Source organism: Agelaius tricolor, unplaced genomic scaffold, assembly GCF_023055355.1.
Source record: "Agelaius tricolor isolate 1412-34295 unplaced genomic scaffold, bAgeTri1.0.p SCAF_3, whole genome shotgun sequence".
Classification (NCBI taxonomy): domain Eukaryota; kingdom Metazoa; phylum Chordata; class Aves; order Passeriformes; family Icteridae; genus Agelaius; species Agelaius tricolor.
Genome location: NW_027269263.1, coordinates 56,440,671 through 56,468,402, shown reverse-complemented (window position 1 = coordinate 56,468,402; position 27,732 = coordinate 56,440,671). Strand labels below are relative to the sequence as shown.

General features: G+C 38.0%; 1 protein-coding gene across 5 annotated transcripts in view; it reads right to left on the bottom strand.

Annotated features, from left to right (window-relative positions):
* The window catches only part of SRPK2 (SRSF protein kinase 2), a 129,601-nt gene that overhangs the window by 42,160 nt on the left and 59,709 nt on the right, over window positions 1-27,732 (bottom strand). The window lies entirely within an intron of this gene.

Below are 27,732 nucleotides of genomic sequence, written 5' to 3'. Positions count from 1 at the left end.
CGCACACTGAGCAAAGAGCCACCGCACCGGGCTGCCCAGCCCTCAGGGGCCATGAGGAACCAGAGAGCAGCACACTGAGCAAAGAGCCACCGCACCGGGCTGCCCAGCCCTGCAGGGCCATGGGAACCAGAGAGCACACTGAGCAAAGAGCCACCGCACCGGGCTGCCCAGCCCTGCAGGGCCATGAGGAACCATAGCGCACACTGAGCAAAGAGCCACCGCACCGGGCTGCCCAGCCCTCAGGGGCCATGAGAAACCATAGCGCACACTGAGCAAAGAGCCACCGCACCGGGCTGCCCAGCCCTGCAGGGCCATGAGAAACCAGAGCAGCGTCTCACATTCTCACTGTCACCTCTCACATCCCCTTTGGGACACGGGGGAGGCGTGCACAGGGAGGAACCTGGCCAAACCAAGAGCAGGTCTCACGTCAAAGAGCTTGCAAAGACTCATAAAGTACAGAATCAGATACACACGAGCTTTTGAAATCCCTGGTGAGCAAATGACGTATAGAATCAGATACAGAAGTACAGTATAATCAGTATAGAATCAGATAAAGAAGAGCTTTTGAAATCCCTGACATTAGACTCATCTTCTTGAGCACAACTGAGAAGAAATACGAAGAATATCAACTTATTCAAAAGCTCCTGCCTGCTAGCTGAAGGAGGAAAGATCTCATTAATACACATCAGGAAACAATCTAGAGACACTGACCCAAACCTTAATGCACTTCTCATCTGTAGCTGCTGCCAACACTATGGAAAGTTGTATCAGTATACAAAATACTGAAAACATCTATTAAAAAGTAAGAGAAAAAAACCTCATCTTCCTAGGTAGTCTATGATGCTCATCTCAGGGCATATAATATGCTTTAATATGCACTAATTAATTTTTTTAACAACCAAAACAAAATCACCAAGGTCTGACACCACCAGGCAAGAGATGAGGTTGGGGTTTTTTTGTCTTGCAGCTCCTATTTTTTTAAATAAACAACCAAAGTGACATTATATTTTATATCCTGTTCCAAAGAAAGCTGTACTTGGTTACTACAAATTACTCACATTTCAAAACTGACTATTTTCCACAGACTTCAGTCCAGGGTTGAAGTGATATGACCTCTCTGTCATATAATTAACAAAGACTTCCCCAAACAGGTTGATGCTGTTATTTTTTGTATTCAGACCTCTTGAAAATAAAAAGTATACACTTTCCAAATACATTTGCAAAGTAACTTAAGCATTTGTGCCATCAAAAGCTGCTATAACTTACATTTACATCTACTTCAAATTAACCACATCTAAAAAACGCCGTATTAGCAGTATTTTCTCCTTCATGTAATAAAAAAAGATAAATCTGTAGTTAGCTGATATTTCAGCACTTAGAATTTGCTTTTGAGTAAAAAATTGCATACTAAAAAGATCCAAATACTTCCTTCATCATGAGTAAAAACTGTACTTATGTTTATCCCACTTCTAAGTCATCTTCCTCATAATTCCTTTTCCTGTTAACACACTGCAAATGTTCAAGACAGACAGACAGACCATTTGGAGTCAAAGAGAACATGGTTGGTCAGAAACAAATGCCACTGGCAACACTCACCACCTGCACAGCAGCTGCTATTACGCCTTTGCTTAAAAGGCCATCACTGCAAGCTGCATTGCATACTAAATTTATCTGCCTGCTACCCCTTTCAGATAATAAAATTCTTCAGTCAATAAATGGTCAGATTTAAAAGGGGGTGTTTTGAACTGATTTATCAATGATTTAAGTTATTATGAGAAATCTAATGAAGTAAATGAATTTACATCAGTACCACATGCAACTAGACAGAAGAGAAAGAAGGAATCCATTTGAAGGATAAAAAATAAAAATTTTTGCAGGTGTTCCTACTTAAAATTATGTCGGTTGTTTGCTTCCCTCTTTCATTTTTGGCTCCCAACAGATGTCTTTATCTGGTACACTGAGAGGAGAGTAAACTGCAAATGGAAGGTTCAGCACATTCTCTGACCAGCTAATCCTACTACAAACCAGATTTCTGACCCTCCTGGTTTCATGGTGCCAGCAAGCTCCCAGTGACAGTGACAGCTCCCACCCGTGATCTGAAGCTTAAACCCAACAAACCACCACAAAAGGACCTACGTTACAAACCCTGAAATTTCATCGGTTGGACACAGGATCATTTTGGATACACAGATCAAAAACTAGGAACACCTAAAAATAAAAATCTAATGGTTGGACTTGATGGTCCTAAAAGTCTTTTCCAGCCTAAATGATTCCACAAGCAAGAAGAAGAATGCATAGTGAAATAGCTTGTACTTCATGCATATATCTGAAAGCAGGGTGCCAAGAACACAGGCACATCCATCAGTGCCTGGACTCCTTATTTTGGATGGTACCATCATCTCACTTTGTTCTGACCACAAATGTCCATGTTGCTATTTTGGTCACATGAAATGGTACAACTATAGAAAATCCAGGGTAGGGTAGGGAAATGCAGTGTGGTGGTAAGTTCAAAAATTCACTGGAACAGGTTAAGAAAACAGAGTTCTTCTGAGTCCTTCTCAAGCTACTGTATTTGATTTTGGTTTGAAAGGGGTTATTTTTCCTATCTTCAATCCCAGTTGATTTTTATATTCAGAAGTGTTTTCTTACTGTCCTTTGTGGACACCAGGAAGGAAGGAAAGATATTACTGTATTTCCTTTCGGAGTTATTTATGATTTTTATCTGATTTTTATTTTTTGTTATAAATAACAAAACACTGCTTTAAACTGAGGAAGATCTTGGGTTTTCCCATTTAGCTTTGCTTGCATCTTCTGGAGCAATCAAATATTAGTACAGAAAGATGAGGGAAGGAAAAAAACATACTGAGTTACATCAGTCTGACTGCTAATTCTACATTTTTGGCAATTTTTTCCTCTAGTTCAGAATTCTTAGCAAGAGATTCCTACCGTTCTTTGGTTTTTTCACTTCTACTTTTCTAGGATATATGTAAAGATCAAGTCTTCAACACTTCACTTGATGGCTTAAATTCTGCCTACAGGTTGAGTAACTCATCCTGGCATTCCCAATGCAACTGGCTCTTCTGCCAATTCATAGTTTCACAGTGTTAGGAAGGGCATCAATGAGAGAACTCCAGTTTTGGTATTTCTGAATGGCCTTTTATTGAATTGCAAAGATAAGCTATGATGAATGCTTCAACAACATCTTCATTTGCAATTTAGGGCATGAATATACAGTTTATTCAGCTTAGATTTCATTTTTTCCAGTACAGTCTGCTAAATGTAAATTATTTTTTCTTTTGAGTAGACTTTAAAATATTGTTGGCATTAAAAAATCCAACCATTTAGAAACCTGTGAGTCACAAACACAATCTCCATTTCCTTTTCAGAAATATAATTGTCAAATACTATTAGAACATAAAAAGCTATTCAACAACCATTATTTCAAGTTATTAGTCTTTCTTATTCCTAAAATGCTATGTAATGATATGCATTAGGTAACACATGCATGCAGAGATAAATATTAAACTTGTTTTTCTTTTTTCTGAAGTAATCACTTGGTACTCTGTGGTCTACCACTATTAGACTGTTCATCACCACCCAAGCATAAACACTCAATTAACACAAGAAGACGACACACCATTTCTAGACTCTCAGTATTTTGTCAGCAGGTATGCAGAGAACTGACCATCTTCACAGCTACAATGACAAACCTTCTAATTGTATTGAAAGAAACACTAAAAACAATTAGCAAACACTAGCCAGCATTTTTTTGTCTTTTAATTACTGCCTTTTCCAGGGGCAAAAATAAATTTACAGCGAAGTCCAATCAAAATACAATTAAATCCTATTTTTAAACCGCTCTTAGAGGGAATACTTAGTAAAATACAGAAGAAAAGCTGAAGTATTTCTCTTCTACAGTGAACTTGAAGCAAAATGCGTCAAAACCCTGCATGGAATCTTACAAAAAATCAACTGCCCACTGTTATGAAACACAACAGTTCTGACAATTTAATTTTACTGTTCTCTCTCGTGGACATGTTGCTCCATGCTCCCACTGGGTAAGAGACAACAGTAAAAGCAATCTCTTAACACTCAAACCTTAAAATGCTGAGAATATTATATTATTAGAAATCCAGAAAATTCCATTCATTTTTTTGTTGTTGTTGATGTTCTGGGGTCATTTGCTATTCTTCTGTTCTGGAAAAGGTAAAACAAGAGCAGTGAGAGTGACTAAAATCACTAAATGCCTTCCATATGGGAAGCATCTGAACATACCAGAACTCTCCAGCCAAGAAAAGAAGACAGCAGAGTGCTACAAAATCTAGAGAGATACAGAGAAGGCAAATAGGAAATGGCTGTCCACTGCCTCATCCCATACAAATTGAGCCAAGTTGATGGAAACTCCAAAACAAACAAAAAAAAGACTTATGCAATATGATGGTAAAAACTAAGGTGAACTTTCTTCCCTTGGGTATCATGGTTATTATTTAAGAAGTTATTTAAGTTCAAAAGGGCTCAGAAAAATTTATGGAGGAAAAGCTGACTGCTGGCAAACCCAGGACTGCCTGTGAGCCATGAAGGCCAGCAGCCTGGAATGTGGAACAGCATTCAGCACACTGGGGCACAACCCTGCACTCCTCCCCAGGAGCCGCTGGCTCTGCTCCTTGCCACAGGGAATGCAGGAGCACTTGGGTCTGTCCTCATGCAGTCACTCCATCTTCAGACATTCCCTTCTTTTCTTCAACTAATGAATGATCTCCATTCCTAAAAACCAAAAGAGACTTCAGGCCTCTTTATCTGAAACCTTCACAGACAAAAAAAATATGTTTTCATTATGAAGTAATGGATAAGAATGTCTTGCAGGTAAGACTGCTATAGAAGAAGACCACCTGAGGAAAACCTCCTGTTCCCATGAGGAAGAGGCACACAACAGCAGGAATCCCTCTCTATGAACATTCTGCACTCATAGTGACTACTTTTAGGTAAACACAGCTTTATCTTGAAAGTGGCTAAAACCTGAACCTGATTCTCCTACCTTTAGGAAAGCATAGTTTCAGAAGGAAATCAGACTGTGTCAAATGAAAAAACACTTGGGAGAAAGAAATTTGTCAGATTAAGAACTACCTCAATCTGAGGGAAAAACAAAATTCCCCTTTAAGATTTTCAGATGAACACAACCAAAGACATGTTTTTGCTAACAGAAAATGCGAATAAAATTAGGTCAACTTAATTCTTCATATATCGAATAAAATATGGAATAAACTATATTCTAGTTTATATGAATCTTTTGCCATGTCCACAGAGGTTCTACAGGAAATGTCAATCTGAAGTGGTAAAGAAGAGGAAGCAAGGGGGAGGGTGAGCATCAGAAGAATTACACTGTAAGCTTCCTAAGAGATAGGAGCTTTACAAAATTTACTAATGAGTGTGGGTCCATCTCTCCAACTCCTAAAAGCAAAAGCTTTTATGCTCCTAGGCAAGGCTCTCAAGGTTCTGTAGAGTTATAAGTCTGAATCTCTACACATAAATTTCTTACAGCTGTTATTAACTGCTGAAAGTCTCAGCTATTTGGATCTCTTTCTTGTTTGTACAAATGGTGTCTGCTTTACGAGCTGAATTCTTGCCTGCTCTTTTTTCTCAAATGCAAATTTAGCTTAATTAGACAGGTGCCTTCTAACACTGAGCTCTTTGAACCGGAGGCAGCCTTAAATGGAGGCTTTCTAAATAAATTCACACACATAAAACAAACAACAAAAAACATAAGAAAGATCAAAAGAACTCTGAAGTTATCACTCAAGGAACAAAGTTATGTTCCATGTTTCAAGTAAGATTTTAAGTGGATTATAATTCAGAATGTTAATAGCAATGATAAATTATTGTAAATTATTTGTAATTTAATCATTCTTTTTAATTTTGCCAGAGGTCATCTTATGTTTTCAGAAACAAAGTCTACAAATCCAGAAGGAAACAGGGCATAAGGAGATGTGTTTTTAACTAACTCCAAGTAATTGTTGATATGAACTTCCAGGGACAGCTTTGCTATATATGAAAAGCACTATTTGTATTCTTTTTGTAGAACAAAACTGTACTACCATCTCCAATTCTAGAAAATTTATGCATAAAAAGAGAGAGCACTGGTATGTCACAAGGATGAAGCAGTTTCTGCATCTGGTCGTTATCAAACAAAATTATAATTCCTCCTGGGACTGTTAACATTCCTTCCAAAGATATCATCCTACCATCAAACATTAATAGAAGCACCAGTAAAATCCCTCCCAGAAGGGAGCAGGCTGAGACATGGTAGCTTTTGGAACCTCAAACAGCAGCACAGAATGAATTTTTCATTCCTATCTTACTTACTAGTCTTTTGGAGGCCACCTTGGGCTTGAATGCATACCCAAAGTGCCAGTGAAATGCCAAGGAACGCTGCCTTCTTCCGTTCCAAACAGCAGCTACTATAAACAAATGCCATTTCACGCAGCAAGCGCTGCAGTTGTACCACACCCCAGCCAGCATCACAGGAAGGGCACACTGCCAAGGGCACAGCTGAGGGGGCCCAGCAGCAGCCTGCCACTACACCAAATCACATCCAGGATGAAGCACTAAAGTCTGCTAAGTTTAGGAGAGAGCTCTTACGGCCTTTCTCTGATAAAGTTACACCATGTTCCCAGAAGGAACTGGTTTCAAGCTCTGAAAGTCAGTCCCAAATGAAGTTTTGTTCTCAAACAAATGTGATTCTGTTAAAACGTTCTTAAGTCAGTAAACCAGAAGCCAAATGTACCCAGAAAGCCTCCAGCTTAACTGGACTTTAAAAACTAGTATGTTTTCTTCCTCAAATACTGTTTTTCTCACAGAGTTGTATTTTCCAGACAAGTATCTGTTACAGACTTGCAAAGGGAAAAAAGTCAACAGTTAATTAAAAAAAAAAACACAGATCCACCTGGCAGCACAAAAAGAAAATATATAAATAGTTACCCAGCAGCTTGTACCTTACCTGTCTTTCTAGTCACCACTAAAGTGTTGTAAAGGCTGAGAATGTTAAAATCATTATTTTGAGTTGGAAGGGACCAACCAGCATCATCAAATCCATCTCCTGCTCCTTCAGAGGACAGCCCCAGAAATCACATTGTGTGCCTGAATGTTTTGTCCAAATGTTTCTTAACTCTGTCAGCCTTGGTGCTGTGACCATTTCCCTCAGGTTCCAGGGCCCAGCCACTGTCTGGGTGAAGAATTTTTTTCTAATATCAAACCTAAACTTCCTTGGCTCACTTCATGCCATTTCTTCAAGCTGATTATACAAGTGAAGAAATCAGTAACACACCTTCTGCAGAAGAGGTGACTGTCAGATCCAGCTTCACAGAGAGACATCAGGCACTGGGCAACCTGAGACCTGAGGAGCTACACCTACCATCAGGCGTATCTGGGTGGAGATCCTTGTCCCAGCTGATGCTGAGACTCCAGTAGCTACCAGGGAATGAGTTCTGAGGCATGACCAGATCAACCTGAGCAAGTGTTCACTGCTGAGACTCAGGATGAGGGTGCCTCTTTGCGCCCTTTGCACCAACCACTGACTCTGTTAGCAGCCCCCAGATGTCATGGTCTGGTTCCTGGGTTGCACATCCTTGGTTCTTCCACTCAGACAGTGGAATGGTCTCTGTGGAGAGGAGCCTTTCCTCATGCCCTGTTTGCCTGCTGTGGTTGCTTGCACTCACTAGGGGCTGCATTTCATAGGCATGAGGGTGGTTACACTGTGTTTTAATCTCCAACCACTGCTCTGGCAACACCCAAGTTTCATCAGGAAGTCCCACAAGGGCTTTTGGCTAAAAAAAATAGAAATTCCAAAGAGCCAAAGTGGAGAAATAGAGCTGTCATAAATCCATGTATTATGTACTGTTCAATGAAGAATACAGTTTCTTATATATACATCCTAACATGTCAAAATAAAACTTCCACCTGAAGTACATCAGATATGGATTACCACTCCAATGCAATGATAAAAAAATGCTAAAAAATAACCTAGTCTCATAAACCACACATGAAGCTTCAACTTCTTCAAATCCTCTTGCAACAAGAATCCCTTCTCACCTGCAAGGCTTCTTCCTCTATCTAAGAGCAGCAACCTCCACTTCTGACCAATAGGACAACCTGACACAGAACACTAGCAGATGGTGACAGCAATGGCCACTATTTTGACTTCTTTCTCCCCTCACCATGAACACACCATGGATTACTTTTAACAGAATGACTCACGAGTGTATAAATGGAAATTAATTTTTGACTTTCTTTCTGGCATGTTATGTTGTAGTATTTAATTTCTGCCTTTCTCTCTGGCATGTTAAATTATAGTGTCTCTAGTCTTTCTATTAATAAGATATATTCAGGAAACATGCTGTTTCTTCAGTATCCTACAGTTGCCACTAGCAACAAATGTACATGTTTTGAAGGAGAGGGGGAAGAATCACCCTTTGCTCTCCAACAGCCCTGACCCTAGAGAAGTTAGCAGATTGAACTTGATTTGGCACCAAAATCACTAAAGTGACTGACCATTTGAGGTCAAATATGGACTGAAATATGAATTCATAACTAAATTGCAAAATACAGGATTTAGTCTTTATCACAAGACAGTAACTCCTTCAAGGAAGTATATGTTCCATTTATATGTTAGAAACCATATGAATACAACTGAAGACAAATGAAGCAAAATGAGCTGAAGTAAACCAACAAATGCAGTGTTTCACTCCCTTTTTACCCATTTAACAGCCTAGTAGAAAGAATTTTATAGGAATAGTGAAATTATAACCCTTCATTTAGTATCAAATGCAGTCGAGCAATAGAGTACTACCTCTTCCCTTTAATTGGTTGGTTTTTCCTGACCCCTAAAGCACCCTGGAAAAATGTAATCCTGACTTCATGTGATCATCTCAGTGCAAAAATGCATTTTTCATGTCCACATTTACTTAATGTTTAGAAGACCCATTCATCCCATTAAGGGCAAATGCATCATGCTCTGGATTATGTCTGGGAACTCAATTCTTCAGGCAATGGAAAAAGGGTAAGCAGAGAGGCATTTTGCATTGGACATAACTGGCAGGTGAAAAAAAACTGAGCCTGAAGAACAAAATTGCATGACTAAGCCAGCAATTAGAAGAACCTCTCTGTCTGCTGCAAATACAAACGTTTGCTGCAGTGATAAATTCTGAATGCTCCAGTTGGAATTCTATTGATACCAGACTTCTCATTAACCTTCTTTTCAAGAAGCCGGAACAAGCATTTTACATGAGCTCTTTACATTAACACAACTCATTTTCACTAATAGGTTTTCTTTCTAAATAAAGAATTGCACTCAGTCCTTCAAAAAACACACAACTCCTCTCCGAAACTTCCAAATCCCAGTAGCATTTCCTCTATAAAACAAGAGCTTTAATAAATCTCTTCACAATTCCTACTAGCACTTATGGAAGTACCCAGCTTCCATTGCAGTATTAAAACTGATAAAAGCAAGCTAAACAAGCAACTCGAAACATTTTAACTATTAGACATAACTTGCAAAGATGCCTATAATGCAAAAACTTTTTGCTAGTGTTCAATAGTCAGTTATATTCTTCCATTTTGGGAATATGTGGTCATAAGTACAATATATGAAATGTCTGCTTTGAGTTTCTCTCTGTATATCTCTCATTCCTGTTCATTTAACACTAATTTTTCTAAAAGAAATAAGTAAAAGCAGCAAAAAGATTGCACAGTCCAGCTGCAGTCAAAAGCAAGCAAATGGAAAACTCACAGATGTTTTTCACAAAAAATTCATTATTACCCAAATACAGATAAATAACAAGCAGCTGGCTTTAGCTTCATGACCATTTACTAAATCTCTCTGTCTTCTTGTCTTCACAGAGGCAGTAGCAATTATTACTCTTCAAACACATGAAAATACTTTTTATTTGGATGACTTTGACAAACTGATCTTTTAGAAAGCAGTTACTTAAGCTCCTTGGTTTAAAAAGTTTCTTTTTCTAAGCACCTAGAACTTGGATTATTTTTTTTTAAGTTTACTTTTCATACTTAATGCAAAACTGAAGCTGATCTCTTGCCCAGCAACCTCACAGAACGTGGCCTATTTTATTTATTTTATGCAGATGTTGTTTCCAAAAGCCATTGCATTCAGCACGCTCTCCTGTCACACTCCCTCAATGAAGAGGTTGTCATTCTCACTCTAAGACTCCTCCACGTGCCCTTTGTCTTTCCAGATGTTTCCAGATGTTTCCATCCCTTATTCACATTAACCATTTGTCTTGGGGGTTGTAGAGGCAATTTTGGACCTTTCCATTATTTTTAAAGCTTGCAAGTGAAGGATGTCTCATTTGACTGGATCTTCAATAAGCAAGCAGCCATTTCAGTAGAGTTAGGAAAGTCACCCAGTATTACAGAGCACTGTCCAGCTGGCTTGAATGAGGCAGTTTTGTATACTAAATACTGTGATAATTCCTGTTGAGATTTTCAGAATCTATTTTGTGTCAGCACGTCTGAGAATAAGGGTTATCAGACCATCTGACTCATCCCAGCCTTGGCATGCTTTACCTCACAGCATGGATGCTGGATGACTCACTTATTGGAATATTCCTATTTCCAACAGCAAGAGAGAGTCTCATCCATGGTGGAAAAGCACTCAAGGAATCCCAGCTGTCGTGATATCCCAGATGAACTGCCTCCCTTGTGGAGAAGATGTAAGTATTCAAGAGGCACCTGTCTCCAGGAGTGGGATCTTTCCATATCCTGTGTCTCTCTACCAGAACGCTGTGACTGAAGCTTCCTCTACACCAGGGCAGTAAACTCTACAGCTCAGGAAACTCACCTTGTAAAGGTAAATTCTGGACCCAGTTTACAACAGGACAGCAACTATTACTTCCACAAGGCTACAGCCTCCAGTTCAATTCTTTTCCAGAGGTAACCTGATCTCAGGGTTTGTCATGGAAGGACAATGGTGTCTGCTGCACCTGATCCCACACAGAGCTCTGAAAAACTGAACAACTTTCCTATTCCATGTTTCAAAAGTCAAATGTCCAGGATAATTGGCATGGTACAGTAAAGATCACAAACACTGTGGTGCTGAGTTCTAATGGCAGTAAAGAACAGTGATAGCATGACTTCAAACCTGTAACATTTCAGAAGCAGAAACTGAGGTCCAAGCAATGTGGCAAGCTTACTGCTGCTGAAAATGTAAATGTTAAGGTGTTATGGTGGTGACAAAGCTTCTAATCTGACTGGTGCTAAAACTATGACACATTACATATGTTTGTGATGTGCCAATGCCATGACTTTCACTGAGACAGTGTCAAAGGCAGCTAAAGTCTTCTCTGCCACTGGCTCAGTAACAAGCCTCAGAGAAGTCTTCAAGCTATGGAGACTCTCAGTAATAATGAACAATAAAGAGCTGAAGAAAACTCTGAGTTGAACCATTATGTTCCAGGAGATGAGGCTAAGAACTGGAAACATAGAAGGATCATCTCCCCTTATGTACCTATGGTTACTGCAGAGGCAAAGTTGGTTTCCTCCTCCTGAATGAAGATGTGAATATGCAGTCAGTGCCACTGTGCACACAGGCCATCACCGAGAGTTTTGATTTGCTAAACCTCTGAAAACATGATAGCTGAAGCACAGGCTGATTGCAGGATGGGATGGAGATATTCCAGTATAAAATGAGACATTCTTAAATCATCAGCATGACAAGGCAGGCAAGCCTTGGACAGCTGTAAAATGCCTTTGAGCTTAATCCTGATTGATAGCGTGGGTGCCAGACATAGGAAAAGGCTAATATTCCTCCATGAACATTTCATCTACTTGGATTTCTACAAGAGTTCCAGCTAGGGTAAATCAGTTCCCTTTAGACATTTGATGAATTGTTGCTAGGCAACATCAGACACAGACTAACTGTATAGTGCCAGGGTTGGGAAAGAAAGATGATGATTCATAGGGATGAACAGAGCCCTTCACACTTCTAAAGAATACTGCTTCCAGTTTGGTTAATCTTCTCAGAAGGTTTGACTTCTCAGAACATCCCACTTCACTGAGGTGGAGCAGTACTCTGCATGTAGGAGGAATACAGAAATACAAAGAGATCATAAAATCATTGGGGTCAGAAAAGACCTTTAAGGTCATCAAATCCAATCATCAACCCAGCACTGTCAAGTCCACCACTAATTCATGTCCCTAAGTGGTACATCTACACATCTTTAAACACCTCCAGGGTTAGTGACTCAACCACCCACTCAACAGTCAAGATGAACAAAGCTTCACCCTAGTCACATCAAAATTGCAGGATTAAGAAATCCCTCCTCTAAATGACTCCCAGTACTGAGTACCACTGAAGGATAACAGAGGGTTGAAAAAACAAACAAGTAATCTTTTGCAAATCCAGAACCATAAAAGAACTGCCATAAAAAAAGAAAAACTTTTTTTTTAAGTCTTTGTGAACTTTATGAACACTCTAATTTCTTTGTGAAAATCATTTGAAAGAAGTTGAGAGGGTGAAAACTAGAATGAAAATGTTAGGAGACTATGCCTCAGTATATTTTGTCCCTGTTCTGCCTCAGGACAAAACTTCCTTTGTCCTCAGTACACACTGCTATTTCCATGCAAATATATCAATTATAACTGTGTATATATTTAACAGCAGCTTTCTATAATATTAGATAAAACGAACAATTATTTTTCTATTGCAAACAGAAAACAGTAAGTTTCAATTTCAATTGTTAGACATATCTACCTATCCAACAAATTTATAAAAATTGCTTAATGTTTTCGTGCCTTGAAATACATTTCCTGTCTAAAAATGTAGGTCTGCATCTCTTCCCTTGCATAAAAATACCAACCACAGCACAGCATCAGCCTTTCTCCCAGTGCCACCGTGTTGCCATGGAAACTGGACCCGATTTCTACTGCCAACATAGGTTCCATGTAAGCAGGAAATGAGCTTAAGTAATATTTATATAATATGCAACAGAGAACATATATACAACATTTAGATTTCATTGGAGGCCTCTAGACTGGCTGAAGCAGCTTTAAGTAGTCTCAGATTGTTTCTATCAGACATTCAAAGTATATTTTTATTACCAGCCTCAAAAGCCCAGCATAGGAAATGCACACATATGTGGAATTCACTTTATTCCTTTCTCCTTGTTTTCACGCAAAAAGACAGAAAAGCTCCACACTTCATAAGTAAATAAAATTATGTGTTGGAAAACACTAGAAGTTAATTTATTCCTTTAAGAGCCTTACTCTCAAAAAGGCATGATAGGAGACTATGAAGGCTATTTTTTGTGACACAATGTGAAACAAAGGAAAGCCAATCTAACCTTCAGTATTTCCCATGGCATGTCTTTCTTCTCTTTCCCTCTGCCCCCTTAAAAAAAATTTCCTATAAAAATATTGCCATGAAAACTGCTCCACAATTTTGGTGGGGGTTTGGTGTTGGTTTTTTGCTCTGAATACAAGCTGTGTATGCCCACAGTCATAGAAGGGACCTCTGGAGATCATCTGGTCCAACATCCCTGCTCCTCCAGCCAAACCACCTAGAGCCAGCTGTCCAGAACCACCTCCAGATGGCTTATTTGGAATATCTCCAAGGATGGAGATCCTACCACGTCTCTCATGGGCAACCAACCCATGCTGGTGCTCAGCTTTCAGCACCAGGCATGAGATCAGGAGACACAACTTCTAAACAGCAAACAACCCACTGAATGATGGCCAAAATACATTTTCAGTAATAAAACAACTTTGTTAGGCAGGTTACTGTAAAATGACATAACACAAAATACCTTTCAAGCATACTTAAAGGGGTGGTAAAGAGATTTTCACTAAGTCTAATTTCCCTCAACTCTCTTAGACTCTCTCAGAACACTTTTTCAAAGGTAACATGTTTTGAAAAGAACTACTGGTCCTAAGCAATTTCTTTTTGGTCTGGAAGAATTTCTCACTAGGAATATTAGAGTGGGCAACAGAGGCAATACAAATTCTCTATGTGTAGATAACATCAGGAAGAGTCAAAAGCTGACTTGATCTGCACAATCAGAAATGTAATTTTTACTTCAAGTAGCTAGTTCTTCCCTATATTATAAAGCCAATACCCAGAATCTGTTCCTAGAGTCAAGTCTTACCCTCTTTTTCAGCTATATAGCCTTGTTTCCAAACAAAATGCTTTAAAGTTGCAAACATTAACTAGAATTAATTATCTTGAGGGCAGAAATCCCATAAAAAGGAGCAGATGCAGGAACTTGAACACAACAATATTAGAAAGGCCATTCTAGGTCAGTTCAGTGATCCACACAGACCAATAACCTATATTTAGAAAAACAGCTCCATGCAGATGTCAGAGGAAAAGCATAAGAGCAAACTAAGCACACAGGGATCCTTCCTCCTGTAAGCAGGTCTCCAGAAAATGGCAGCTCAGAGGCCACCAGATGGGATTCCTGTGTATTTAGTAACTCCCACCTGATGTTTACTCCATAAATCTATCCAGTTCCCCTCTGAGCAAATGGAAACTTCTAACATCCATCTCAGATGGCACAGCACGAAATTCCAGAGCATGCTTACACCTCTTCCAAAAGATCATCACCTCGTGTTTGTTCTGTATCTGCCATCTCAGAGCTTCAACTGATATCCACAGAATTTTGTCCTGAAAGCCTGCAAACATTCATTCTGCAGTCACCTTCTTCCTGGCACACAATTTCAGAGACATCTACTGTACACCCTCTGCCATCTGTTTGTCAGCCTTGAAGATTCCTACTCAATTTTGTCTTTTCTCACAGGAAAGCTGCTCTACAATTCAAGATCCTACCCTTCACTCTTCCCTGAACCTTGTCATGCTGCACTCTTCGTACACAATATTCCACAGGCAATGTGTGGAGGGTGTATATTTTGGTATAATGACATTTTCTACCATGCTGTCTCCTCCTTAATTTCTAATCATGCATTTGCCTCTTTTTATCACAACTGAACACGAAGCTGATGCTTTTATGAAGCATCTATTTAAACAGCATTCACTAAATAATGATTATCACCTCAGGATCCTTTATATGAAGTTACAATTATTTTTCAGTGTGCATTGCTTCAACATTTGTTAGGTTGAATTTCATTTGCCATCCTGACATCCAAAATGCTGGTATTGAGTATAGTGATTTGGGCCTGATGTAGCTTTTTTGACCAAGATCCACCAAGATAACATGGAAGAGAAGAAATGCACATACTTCCATCACATAATGTAATCAAACTAAGTTTCTTTGTATCTTTGGGAAAACAAAGATTTGATTGGTTTTTTATTTGTTTCTAACATCTTGGGTCTATGACTAGTTCATGTAACTGTGACTCCCCAGAACTGTCTATTTATTTCATAATGAGAGTGTGATTACGGTATGAGTTATTAGATCTTTAAATAGAAGTAGATTAATCAGTAGCTCTAAAAGGAAATGACATTTCCTTTTAAAATATCATTTTACATTAAAATAATTATGTATCTCATGAATTTTAAATCAATAAGATTCTAGAACTGTAAAGAGACCTGAAATTAAAAATATTTACCAAAGCCATACACAAGGACTCCTGCTCTGCTTTAGTTAACATTGGACAGTCCTGTAAAACATATTCTTTGCTAAATAATGCAGAGAAGACATATTCCGTAAAGTAATTTTATATTTTAATCAAATATACTACTCAGGTACTCTTGAAAAAAACACATGCAATTTATAATATAACCTGGGACTTCAAAATAGTTATCTCTAAACTTGAATTTCTATGGATATCATGAAATAATTGTCATTGACAGGAAGAAAGTATCAACATGAAATGCCAGGTAGTACAGACTAAATTAGAAAAGAATAGTGTTCATAATTGCAATTCTGAAGCCATATGCCAGGATGATAAAAGATACCTCCCTAATACAGAAAGGTGAGGAGACTAGAAACTAGAACTCAGAAACCCAATGCAGTGTTGTAGACTCAACTGTGTACAACAATGGCAGAAAAAGGGGCAAATTTACACATTAGGTGACTAGTAAAAAATAAGTATTTCATTTCAAATGAATGAGTGCTATACTAGTAAATGAATAAATTTCATTAAAAATAATTTTCCTTTTAATGAGATTATAACAATTGAGAGATAGGTGTAAACAACTGTTTACACTCCCAGAATATGAATAAAATGAATCAAACATGTCTCAAAATTAAGTTTTTATCAGAAAAACTATACTTCTCTGAAAACAGCTGCACTAAAAATATCCTAATGACAATGGGTGAAGATAATTGAGAACAATTTTAAAATCAATAGTTAGGGTTTTATTGTTAGCTATTTGCAGAAGTCAAAAATCAGTGTAGGCCAGACAGCTCCAAGCTTACAGCAGATTTTGGCTTAGCAGTCTAGAGAAGATAGCAGTTTCTTCAAGCAATTTATAAATTAGTAGAAGGCTTCCATGTGTTTGTAGCAAGGCAATATATTGAAAACTTAATAAAGTTTTGCAGTGCAGTATGTTTTAATTTCACTTCATTATTACGACTGTGAAGAAATCTCGACTTTATAATGCTATTTATTGTTTTTCAGGTGATCGAAATATATCCAAATAAAGATCCTACGAAATTGCAGCAAGCTGCAACTTAATCCAATAACATAAAAAAGTAATTTTCCCTTCAGCTATTTCTGTACAGACTGCTATTCTCAAAGATGCCTGTTATTTACCTATGTCTATCATTAAATAAAAAGTAAAAAATCTTTATGAATCATTACAATCTATAAAAATGAATAATAAACCAATTCTAGTTTCATAGCAGCTGCTCTTCATGCAAATGAGAACTCCAGTACCAGAGTGATCTTTGTCCACAGCCTGAGCATTCAGCAGCTTTGTCAGCTGCACCTTCCACAAAAGGTGTACTTTCCACTGCACATGAACCATGTGCATTTGTCAGTACTGTGAGGAGTTTTAGGATCAACTGGGCAAAAGGAAAAGATCACTGTAATAAATACAACTAAATGAACAGGAATGAATCCTTAAATTAAAACTGCTTTTTAAATATAAAGTATTAGTTTGCACTTAAAATTCATGGTAAACATCAGGAAGTTTGCTCTTTCTTAAAAATTTTTTTCTGTCAGATTCTTCTGGGAGAACTACAACACTACCTTAAGTGCTAACCCACAATCACATGTATTTGAAATATTTTCAAAATGTATTGCCTAAGGATCAATGACCAGAAGCAAAACTGTTATAATGAGGTGGGTTTTAAGACCTATGGATATTTAGTGTTTGGTTGGTTTTTAATCTGTAGAATAATATACCAATCTAAACTAGGACAAAGATAGGTGAAGGAATACTTCCCTGCTGATCTTCAAGGCTTTGCTCACTGCAGCCTCTCCACACAGAGCCTTCAGCTGACCCAGCCCAGCAAGAGCAGAAAACAGTCAAAGGATGTAAACAGGAAGATACATTCATTTATTTCCTGTAAATTTTCTGACTCTGCTAAATGTTTAGATCAATTAAAGGAAAACAGACCTCAGAAATGTGACTTAGCTCATGTTTTCTTGCCTGATTTTGAACTGTGACTGGAAGTGCAGGTACCACAGCCTCCACTAAAAAAAGGCTTTTGCCTCAAGAGTAGAGATCACAGCAAGAAGAGTGTGTAGGTACAAAGATTTTACTTCAGCTGTGAAGCAAAAAAGCCCTACACTGTTTTGCCCCTTCAGCATCTGCTCCTCCTTTTTTGCCATTTATTTCAGGCATTTATCTCTTGTAATTGTATTTATTATTCAGTTAAGTGATTCATTATCCCCACAAAAGTAAACCACAATCTTCCTGACAAAATGTCAGGGGTAGACAAAAATTAAGCACTTCCTCTCCCCTTTTGCAAAGTATAGGCTGGTTAAGAGCCTATGAAAAACTTATTTGCAAAACAGAATCCTTAAAACCCACAGCCCTATGTGTTCTATTTTGCAACAAAATTCTGTTCAGGTTGAGGGAATTCTCAGGAAGCAGAAACAACGTCAGCAAAACTGCTGTTACAGTTTTAAAAAAATAGGGCCATAATTTGCATTGTAATCAATGTGCAGTGCAAAACTTATGTAGACTCCACAGTGAAATAAACAGCATTATTTGCTCCTTACAAAACAAATCTATGATTTCAGGGCACACAGATACTGGGGATGAGGACCTTAGGAATCATAATGTCAGACTTTATTCCAGATGTTCTCTAAGAAACACAGAAAATTATCTGAAAACAGGTTTGAGTGAAATGCAAAGCTTTCAATTTTCTTTAGATTACCTGTCAATTATAAACTTACATCAGGCTTAGGACAGATTTTCTTTTAAAACTCAAATGCAGCAGTCAGGCTGCATGTCTGTACAGGAATGGTTCTTTAGGAAAAGGCAGAATATTGGAAAATATAACTTTTCTGTTGCAGTATTACTTCCCATGCTCTTCTTACTGTTGTTTAATTCTTTTAGAGTTGGGGTTTTTTTAATTCTTAAGAGAAGATGAGAATCAGGATGCATATGCTCTTAGTGCTACATGTGACCACACCTCAGAGGGAGCTCAAACTGCAGCATTCTCCTATTCATATATGCCCTGGAAACTGAGTTTATCCCCTGAAAGGCAGCTGCAGACTGCCCTGCCTCCATTCCCAGTGCTGGAGGAGCCAGGACAGAAACAAGTGAAGCAGAAGCCTTTTGTGTGTTTTTTTTTTACATAAAGCCTTTTTTTTTTTTTTTTTCCTAATAAAGCATAGAATATTGGTGTGGCAACATGCATGAAATGAGTTGCTACACTTTGTTTTCCTCAGCTTCTAACAGTTCTGCAAGGCTAAATAACCGAGCATATGATTCCATGCCTAAAAAAGGTTTATGGATTTAGGTTGAAAAGAAATCCCTACAGTGGTGGAAATAAACTGACATTTTGGTTTTTTAACTTAAATTACATAGCACTTTGAAAGACACTGGAAGAAATTCACTAGTGGGAAGTAATTCACTGTTGGAAAAGATCAATTCTAAAAATGAACAGACTGCCTAAACTGCTAAAACTCTTGTTAAAACCCCCAGATTTACCAAGCAATCTATCTGAAAACCAGAGGTATTTGAAACAGGGTATATTTAGCCTATGGCTGATAATAAAGTCACAGTTCTTCTGCCTGCTTCCTTCTTCTGAGACAGAGTAACAATTAGGAACTATGCTCAAATGACCCACAATGATTTGCTCAACTTAAAACTTCACAGAATTTTTTTAACTGTAAAATTGCATGAGCTTAAATACAACTAGTAAATTCATCTTCTACAAGCTAAAAATTACTGGAAATCAAATAAAAGGGCATGTAATGATTGCATAATTAACTAAGCTGCTGCAATAATAACTACAAAGACTGGGCAAACTCCTCTGCAAGAAGTTAAATGCTTAAGCTCAAAATGATAATCTGGCAATGAACAATGTGTTCTTCCATATTTTTCTTCTAAATCAAAATAATGAAAAATAAAATCAAAAAAAGCAAGTAACTTTAAAAATGTATTTTCTTAGAAATACACTCTTGCAGGTCCCACTTTTACAGCTCAATAACCAGTTCAAACCAAAGGAGGCCATGTTTTGCAGAACCAGCCACCTAAAATAAACATGCAAAAAGGACAGGAAAGTTCAGAAATTACTGCTACAAGAGTGTATGAATAGAACAGCAAGTGACAGTTTTGGAAGTCTGCTTTCCAAACAGCAGAATCTGCCCTCAATTCTCCCAGGATAGAGCCTGTAGTTAAATCAAAACAGGTCTGAATACAGGGTCTAATCCACTCTGAAGCTTATAGATGTGGGCACACTCTTCTGCCATGACAGGCCATACTTCAAAAAGACTTTAACTTACAACACTAATAGCTTTTAACCTGTTTTACTCCTCACACCTAATCTACAATAATTTGGAAACATTACAAATAATGATGTAATTTAAAAAGGACAAGTAATCCTGAACAGTAGGATAAAGAAACACTTCATGAAAACTTTAAAAGGACAGTCAAACATCAGAATGCAAAATCAAGTCACTCAGCATTTCTTTATCAGACTCAGCCTTCAACTGCAAGTGCACCACAGTGGTGTTAAAACTGTAAAGGCCTAAAGATAAAAACAGCAACAATCTTTTAATATCAGTTCTTGCTACTGGGAATGATAATCACACTAGTACTCAGGCTCAGAGTTGTTTGACCAGACTGACAGTGAGCTAGTTCTTGTTAAACCTGAGGAAAAAGTTCTAAGCCCAAAGATATGTTCACTTTTTTAAAGTCATTTAATTTAATAAAAGCAAAAGGTATTGTGTAATTTCAACAGTTTGCATTGCAAAGTTATTCCAGGAAAACACCCTCTTGCCTGTATCTGTCCAGAAGATGGACAAAGGATTTATGCATAGCTGCAACCATGATCCTTCTGCACAGAGACAACACATAAATCTTCAGATAAAGGCTCACAGATCTGATTCACTTCTCCAGGAGACATCTTCCAGCACTTCCCCAGTGTCAGCTGCCCCAGAACAACACCTCCATGTTCACTGCAGGGAGCCCTCTCCAGCAGGCTGCTGCCATGCCCTGGGGCTCAGCTCCGTGTGCTGCTGCCCAGCAGGGTGAGACTTCCAGAGCCCTCTCCCACTCTGGGTCCCAGGAATTTGGGAAGAGCTGAAGAGCACAGCCAGGTGCAGGCACAGGTACCCAGGGTGCACTCAGAAGGCACAGGGAGGGATGCTCAAGGAGTGCCCATCAGGTCTTGTCATACACCCTACCCACACAGCAAGGTGAGACCACTACAGATAACAGCAGCCTGATCAGCACAACCAGGGAGCTTCAGCAGAAAAGTGGAGATGCCACCTTTCAACATAAAAGCTGAGTGCTCTTGAAGGACCTACTGCTCATATTATGGATTTTGAAGGACCTACTGCTCATATTATGGATTCTCCTCTCAAACTACAGTATGAGGGGGAAAAAATTGCTGTAGAAACGAATTATAACACAAAGGCATCCAATTCAGACTCTCATTTTATACTTAAGATTAAAAAAATGTTCTCCTAAGAAACAGGATCATTGCATTTCCTGGAGATGGGTACAATTACTGAATGTATACTTACATCAAAACAAAGCCTGGAGTTTAAGTCACTTGCCAAAATATTACACTCTCTCCAAAATCAAAAGAGTTCTTTTTAAGTAAAAGCGAGTATCCCTAGCAGGGCCTGACAGTCAATAGGCTGATTAAGAAAGGAGGTTCTTTGTAATCACACTGTAGAACTGTCTGAGTAAAAAACAGGCTAAAGATAACCTTGAATATTGTGAGAAAGAGTCCAGAAAAACAGAACAAATTAACTGTGTTTTTATGAGGATTTTTTTCCCCTTCTTTCAGAAGGAAGAAACTGCAGACCAGAGTCACACAACTTTTACAACACCCAAATCCAATGGCACACCACTTGCCTTCCAAGTTGCAAATGGGTCTGGCTGAGCACAATCTTACTCTTCAGTACTGCTCATGAACTGTCATTCAGATTAAAAAAAATAAAATAAAAATATGGACAAGTGGGTGTAATATTCAGGCAGCATGTGCTACACGTACACAGTGGTGAAAGGGAACTCAGCTGTCGATAAGGCACTATTAACATCTATAAAAAACTTTACAACTAAGCTTATAAAAATGGTTTTTCCTATTGCTACAAAAAAGCAGTGGTTTAACATTTTTACACAAAGGTTATTTTCAGCATTCTAAAGCATTGCTAAAGCTCTGGACAAACAATGCATCATTGAAAATGGTTTGTAGCATTCAGTAAATAAATTAGTGTGTGTGGGTGCAACCAAAAACTGTATGGCAGTACTATGGCAAACAGACACTGAAGTTATTTGCAAGACTGTAGTCACATTTCAGTGAGAGAGATTGAAACTAAGCTAGGAAATCAAAACAGAGATCTGAAACACACAGAAGTGACAAGATAAATGTGATGTCAGCTACCATATGCAAGAATCAGAGAATGGAATTTGTAGACCAGTTATGAAAACAGGAAAGCTATAGTTGAATCTACTTAGATTTAAAGTGGACTCCATTCATCTGTAGGAACAGGCTATAGGATAGCTTGAAATTTCTCTACTGTAACAGAAGAAAATCTTTAATTAAAACCAAAACAAAACTTCTAAAATTTTTAAATTCTTAATTGTTAAGCCAGCTTAAAATCAGGATTGCAACCTAAAGCCATTAAGCCCTGAGGTTAATTCAGTAAATTAGAAAGACAACAGAATAGAAATTCTCCAAGAATTAGTACTCATCTCTCAAAAGAAAAATTCTGGCTTTGGTTCTCTTGAAGTTGAACTCCAAAACACTGTCATGACTTCATTAATTCTATATGTACTCCCAGCCCTTCTGTTTCTATAAAATACATATAAAAGGTATACCACACATATATAACCTCAAAACCAGGTAAGTGCTGAAGGGGTTTTCCCAGTTTTGTGTGGACCCCATGACCCTCCATCAATCTCACATATACTGTAGTTACATTGCCATTGTAATCAAAAATTATGTTGCACTTAGAGTTTTTTACTTAAAAACACACACATGCCCCCTAAAACAGAACAACTTCAGAATACAGAAAGATGTAGGATTACCTACCTCCCTTCTGCAAGTTCCTCATGAAGCTTGAAAATCTGTACATTCTCCTTTTGGAAGTTAAATATTTTCCTTGCTGGTTCTTATTTTCAACATAAAACTACCATCTATGTCACAAGATTCTGTTAAAATTATGTGATTATGACTTTAGAGATGATTAACCTACGATTTAACATGAGATGTGAAGTTTTGTTCTGTTTTGTCCTTTCCACCTCAGTCTGCCTTTATAAGGATTCAACAACTCTGCCACTTTAATTAAAACAGTGAGAACTAGTAATGCACATCTGACTCATGCAAAACAGAGAATATACCAGACTAGAAATTTTATTTTAAAAACATTAAGAGAAAATGAGTTCAAAAACATTTCTGAGAGCAGGAAAGAAACATTTCAGAAGACCTTCAAAACTTCTGTATTCATTACAAAAATGAGGTACAAGTTCATTTCTTCTTTATTCTGTACATGGTATGTCCAAGTGAACAATCATCATACAGAGAATAGTTATTGCCTTTAGTGTAGCACCTGAAATGGCTTCCACAACTTACTGCTCACCATTTACAAAACAGTCTTCACAAGGAAGGACTAATACAGAAATATTTTCCAGAAAAAGAACACCAAGCTTTTGATTTTTACTATATACTACTGATCACTTCCAAACCCACACATATCAACTTTTTCTTATCTACAGACATGAGACTGTAATCTCAGGGATCTACCCTGACCAAGGTCCTTAAAAACACAGCATGAATTTGCAGCTCTCAATACTGTGTGTACTGAGTATATCAATCACTTAGCATATGTGATTTAACCTATCTTCTACAATTTTAATATAAAACAGCACAACTGTTATTCTACCTGTAGAGGTACAAATATCAGCAGTTGCAAATTCTCAACTTCAAAAACATTTTTTACCTGAAGAGTTCAAACATTATCAGTGCCAAGTGTGGTCCATTAATGTTCAGTAAGAAAACATCTAGATTTACTCATGCCACTTACAGATTATAACTTCTTTTTTTTCCAAAATAAAACTTATCTTGACAATCCATGTAGATACTTTACGTTCTGCTAACAGAACAGCTACACTGAGTCACATCAAAGTTCCATACTTTGTCCATTATCCTATTCCTGACAGTGGCTGAAAGTGGACACCTTAGGAAGGGTACAGGAATGATCAAAACAACAGCCAGGCCCATTCTGCAACCATTTGCTATAGGGGCCACAGATAAAATCTTTATATTTATCCACCTTCAGTGAAGTATTTTTCTACAAACTTGCTCAGTCACTCCTTGAACTGATAAAAGTTTAACATTTTCTGCCAAGAACTTCTACACACTTAACTACCCATATCTGAAGAATAATTTCCTGTTTGTTCAAATACTGCATGCAAGTTTCCTCTGTGGGAAGAAATAGAAAAAAAATTATTTCGCTCATCATTTAATATCTTTGATGTAATTTCTCTCAATAATTTTATTCTAAGATGAAAACCATATTTAAGGCACAAAATAGTGCTTATTCACTATTTCCTTTCCTGATAGTTTTTAACATCATCCTTTTAAAGCACTGAGCTGTGACTTCTGTGTGCTCAGCATTCCTTGAACACTGATAATAATTGCACTAGATCCCATCAGTAGATGTCAAAGGTTTTCCCCCCATGAGCTTCATTTCACATTTCTTACTCCTTTATGCATATTATTTCCCTCTCATAGCATTTTTTTCTAAAATTTTTTCAACAATCCCTCAATTTTACTATCCAAACCATACCAGTATGACTATGGTCATAAACTCCCTTCTTCAATTTTTCACCTGCCTCCTCTCTTGCTCAATCCACCAAAAAGCCCCCAAAGCAAAACCAATCAGGTAACTTTTCTTTCTTACAGGTTAAATGCAGTGAACAGAAGAGTCACCAGTGATACAGCTGAAGCAAGATAAGACACAGAATAAGTATCACCAGAAGATGGAATCAATACCTGCCCCTCCTTCCCATTTTTGATGGCAGAACCAATCTCCCCTTTTCCTCTCCTGGGGCTGAGAGTGGATCTGTGGCTCAGTCACACACGTGAGGTCACCCCAAACTCAGAGCTGCTGTCAAAGAGGCAGTTTGCTCCTCTCTCTCACAGCCATGGGCACACAGCCCTGCCCTCCAGCCCCAGCACTCCTTTATCCGTGTCTTTTGGAAATTGTCCTAACAGGCTGAAACATAACAGGCCAGTTGCAAAGTGCAAAAAAATAACCTGATGTGGACAGAGGATGGGTAAGTTATTTCAATTGTAATGAGCTCTTGGATTTGCTGTTATTCAGTGTATCTTTTGAGTGATATTTATTAGAATTATCACTTTAAAATCTCTACAATGCACTTGCATCCAGCTCAATTCTTCCAGTGAAAAGGACTTCTGCTTCTTTCCAGGCACTTCCTGTGCCTGTGTTTGTGTTCACACCACTGTGCATGTGGCTCCCTAATCCAGACAAAAACCTGCTCCCATCCTCTGTGGCAATTTTCAGGCTCATCAAACCTTCATCCAACTGATTACATCAAAAGCAGCAGTGCCAGCACTAAAGATAAACAGAAGAAACCAGTGCTGGGTATAAGGCAAGACTTTAAGACTTAAGCCTACTATGAAACTGTAGCCTTGTTGTGTTCTTTCAATATGAAATATCTTCTCTGCAAAATTTGACACAGAACCTTAAGAACTGTGCAGTGACACTGCAGTACAAATGGCTTAAAGGGTAAATACACATAGCTCATTATGGACTCGTGAAGAACAAAACTCAGGTGAGCTGGGTGATTCACCCTACCCTTTCTCCTGCCAATAATCCTGAAATAAATATATATACACACACACAATCTTCTAATAGTCCTGATCTGTGCAGTATGATTTGTATTGAAAATCATTAGCACTCTATGTAGATTTCAGCATCATCTTAACTAAGTCTTATTTACCTGATTAATTCAACATTCTGTATTGTAAATTATGATAAAGGAATGCAGCATTTTTGAACAGACACTGCTTTGAACAATGATGAGAGTATATACACGGGTGAATATTTTATAATGACAGGTATTGTATGCATTTGAGCCAAAACATTTACTAGAGGTAAAGTAAAACTTTAATTACTTAGAGTAAGTAAAACTTACATTTTACTAACTTAACAGGGTTCCTTTGCCAGGTGTTGCCTTTACTCTCAGGATGAAACCCAATCATGCAATATTTTTAGTCACTGGTACTTGAAGGTCCCTCCTTTTAAACTGCTTCAGAGAGAGCAAATGCCATTACCCTAAGTCACCTTGTCAAAAGCTCAGTGACTTGCACATATTTTTCTTCTATCTCCATAAAGAGCTATCAATGAGGCTGCCCTTTCTCCTGGGGTTACTAAAATTTAGATCAAATGTCCTTTCATACTAGTATGATCTAGCTATGCACTGTTCTAACTTTAAAGTAAAACACCTTTCCTGCAACACAAACATAACATTTCGGACACAGTGAACCTGAAACCATTATTATGGTCTGTGACAGTTACATTCATGTTTCAAATGAGTCTCTGAAAGCTTTTAGATCTCCAGCTTCTGGCTGACATACCCAAATCACTGAAAGGGGCAAAAACACATAAGGTAATTCTCTAGGGTATTTTGGTGGGGTTTTCTCTTACAATTCAGAATTATTTTTTTTTTGACAGTGTTACTGTTAAACTAGGGTTAAAATTCAGAAAGAAATGTCATTCCAAGACTGGTCTAAAAAAGCCGTTATATTGATTACAGATCAGAACACATTTTCTCATTCCACAAATAAGTATTTGTTGCCATGCATGATACATTCAGGAGGATGTTACACTGAACATATCATTCTAACAGGACTGCCAATGCCTTGATTTGGCAATATTCTCCTTTTTAGAAATAACAGAGGTGATGCATCACATGTGCTGGACATGTAACCTCTGTAGGTCAAAATGTTACATATTTCTTTTGTAAATATCAATGAGTACATTGTCAAAATTTTATCAAACAGAAACAGATTGCCTTAAAAGTCTAACAAGTTCCATTGCTGCCAGTAAGAACTGCTGAGACAAGAAATCAAACACCTTATATCACACAGATTGATTGTTGCTCTTGATATGTGAATTAGAAGATGCTGGATTAATTAATGTTGAAAAGAAACGGTATAAAGGGAAACCATCAAAATGCAAGGATAGCAGCTGTCCTGGACACTTCTGGAGAGAAGTAATAAAATGTCACACTTATGATCTTCCTATCAGAAAACCAGGATCCAGAAGAAAAACCCCATGAAAGTCTCAACTTTCATCCCCCCAAATTGGAAGGAACTGGGTGATAAAGCTCTACAAGACCAAATGAGCCTGTTTTGTAGGTGAGCTCTTTTTCCACATCAGCCTTCAAGGAGTGGCTGACTTAGCAATTCCTGAGTGGGAACCATGTACCCAAGAATACTGCATAGTTTTTCTTACTGCTGTTTCATTTTAATGTACCTTAAACCCAAAATACCCACGCAGTATGTTAAGGTGAAGATGGCACTATCTAATAATTAAGATGAAAGAAATGTCTGCCTACATAGCAGGTAGACATTGAAGGATTGCTAAATAACTCAGAACTATGCGTGAACTTTATTAGGCATTTGATTATTCAATATGCTGAAAGACATTCCATATTCTTACTTAATACAAATGAGCTTCCATCTAGATCATCATATTCTTTTATGCCAGAATTTCTGTTAAAAGCTGAAATTTCAATTGCAACATTTTCTTTTAACTAATGCTATAATGATTGCCAACTGCAGCTATAATGGCAAGGACTACAAGAAAAAAGGACACAAAATAATGGTGAATTGCTAAGACTGCCTTAGAATAGTAACAAGAGAATCCTAGGTGAAGTTCTAAAAACCTAAACATGAATGTTATGCTCCCATACAGCATTCAGGCTCTGGCACTAACCTGATTTACCAGTGAACTAACTCAGCTCATTGTGGTGAAAACTTTTTGGGGCAAAGAGGACTTCAGGAGGCTGGTGCTAGTGAGGAAAGCTGGACCACTCACTTGGGCTGCAAAACACTGAGGCTGCAGTGAGCCCTTCCCACAGAGCCACCACCATAGGGACTAATC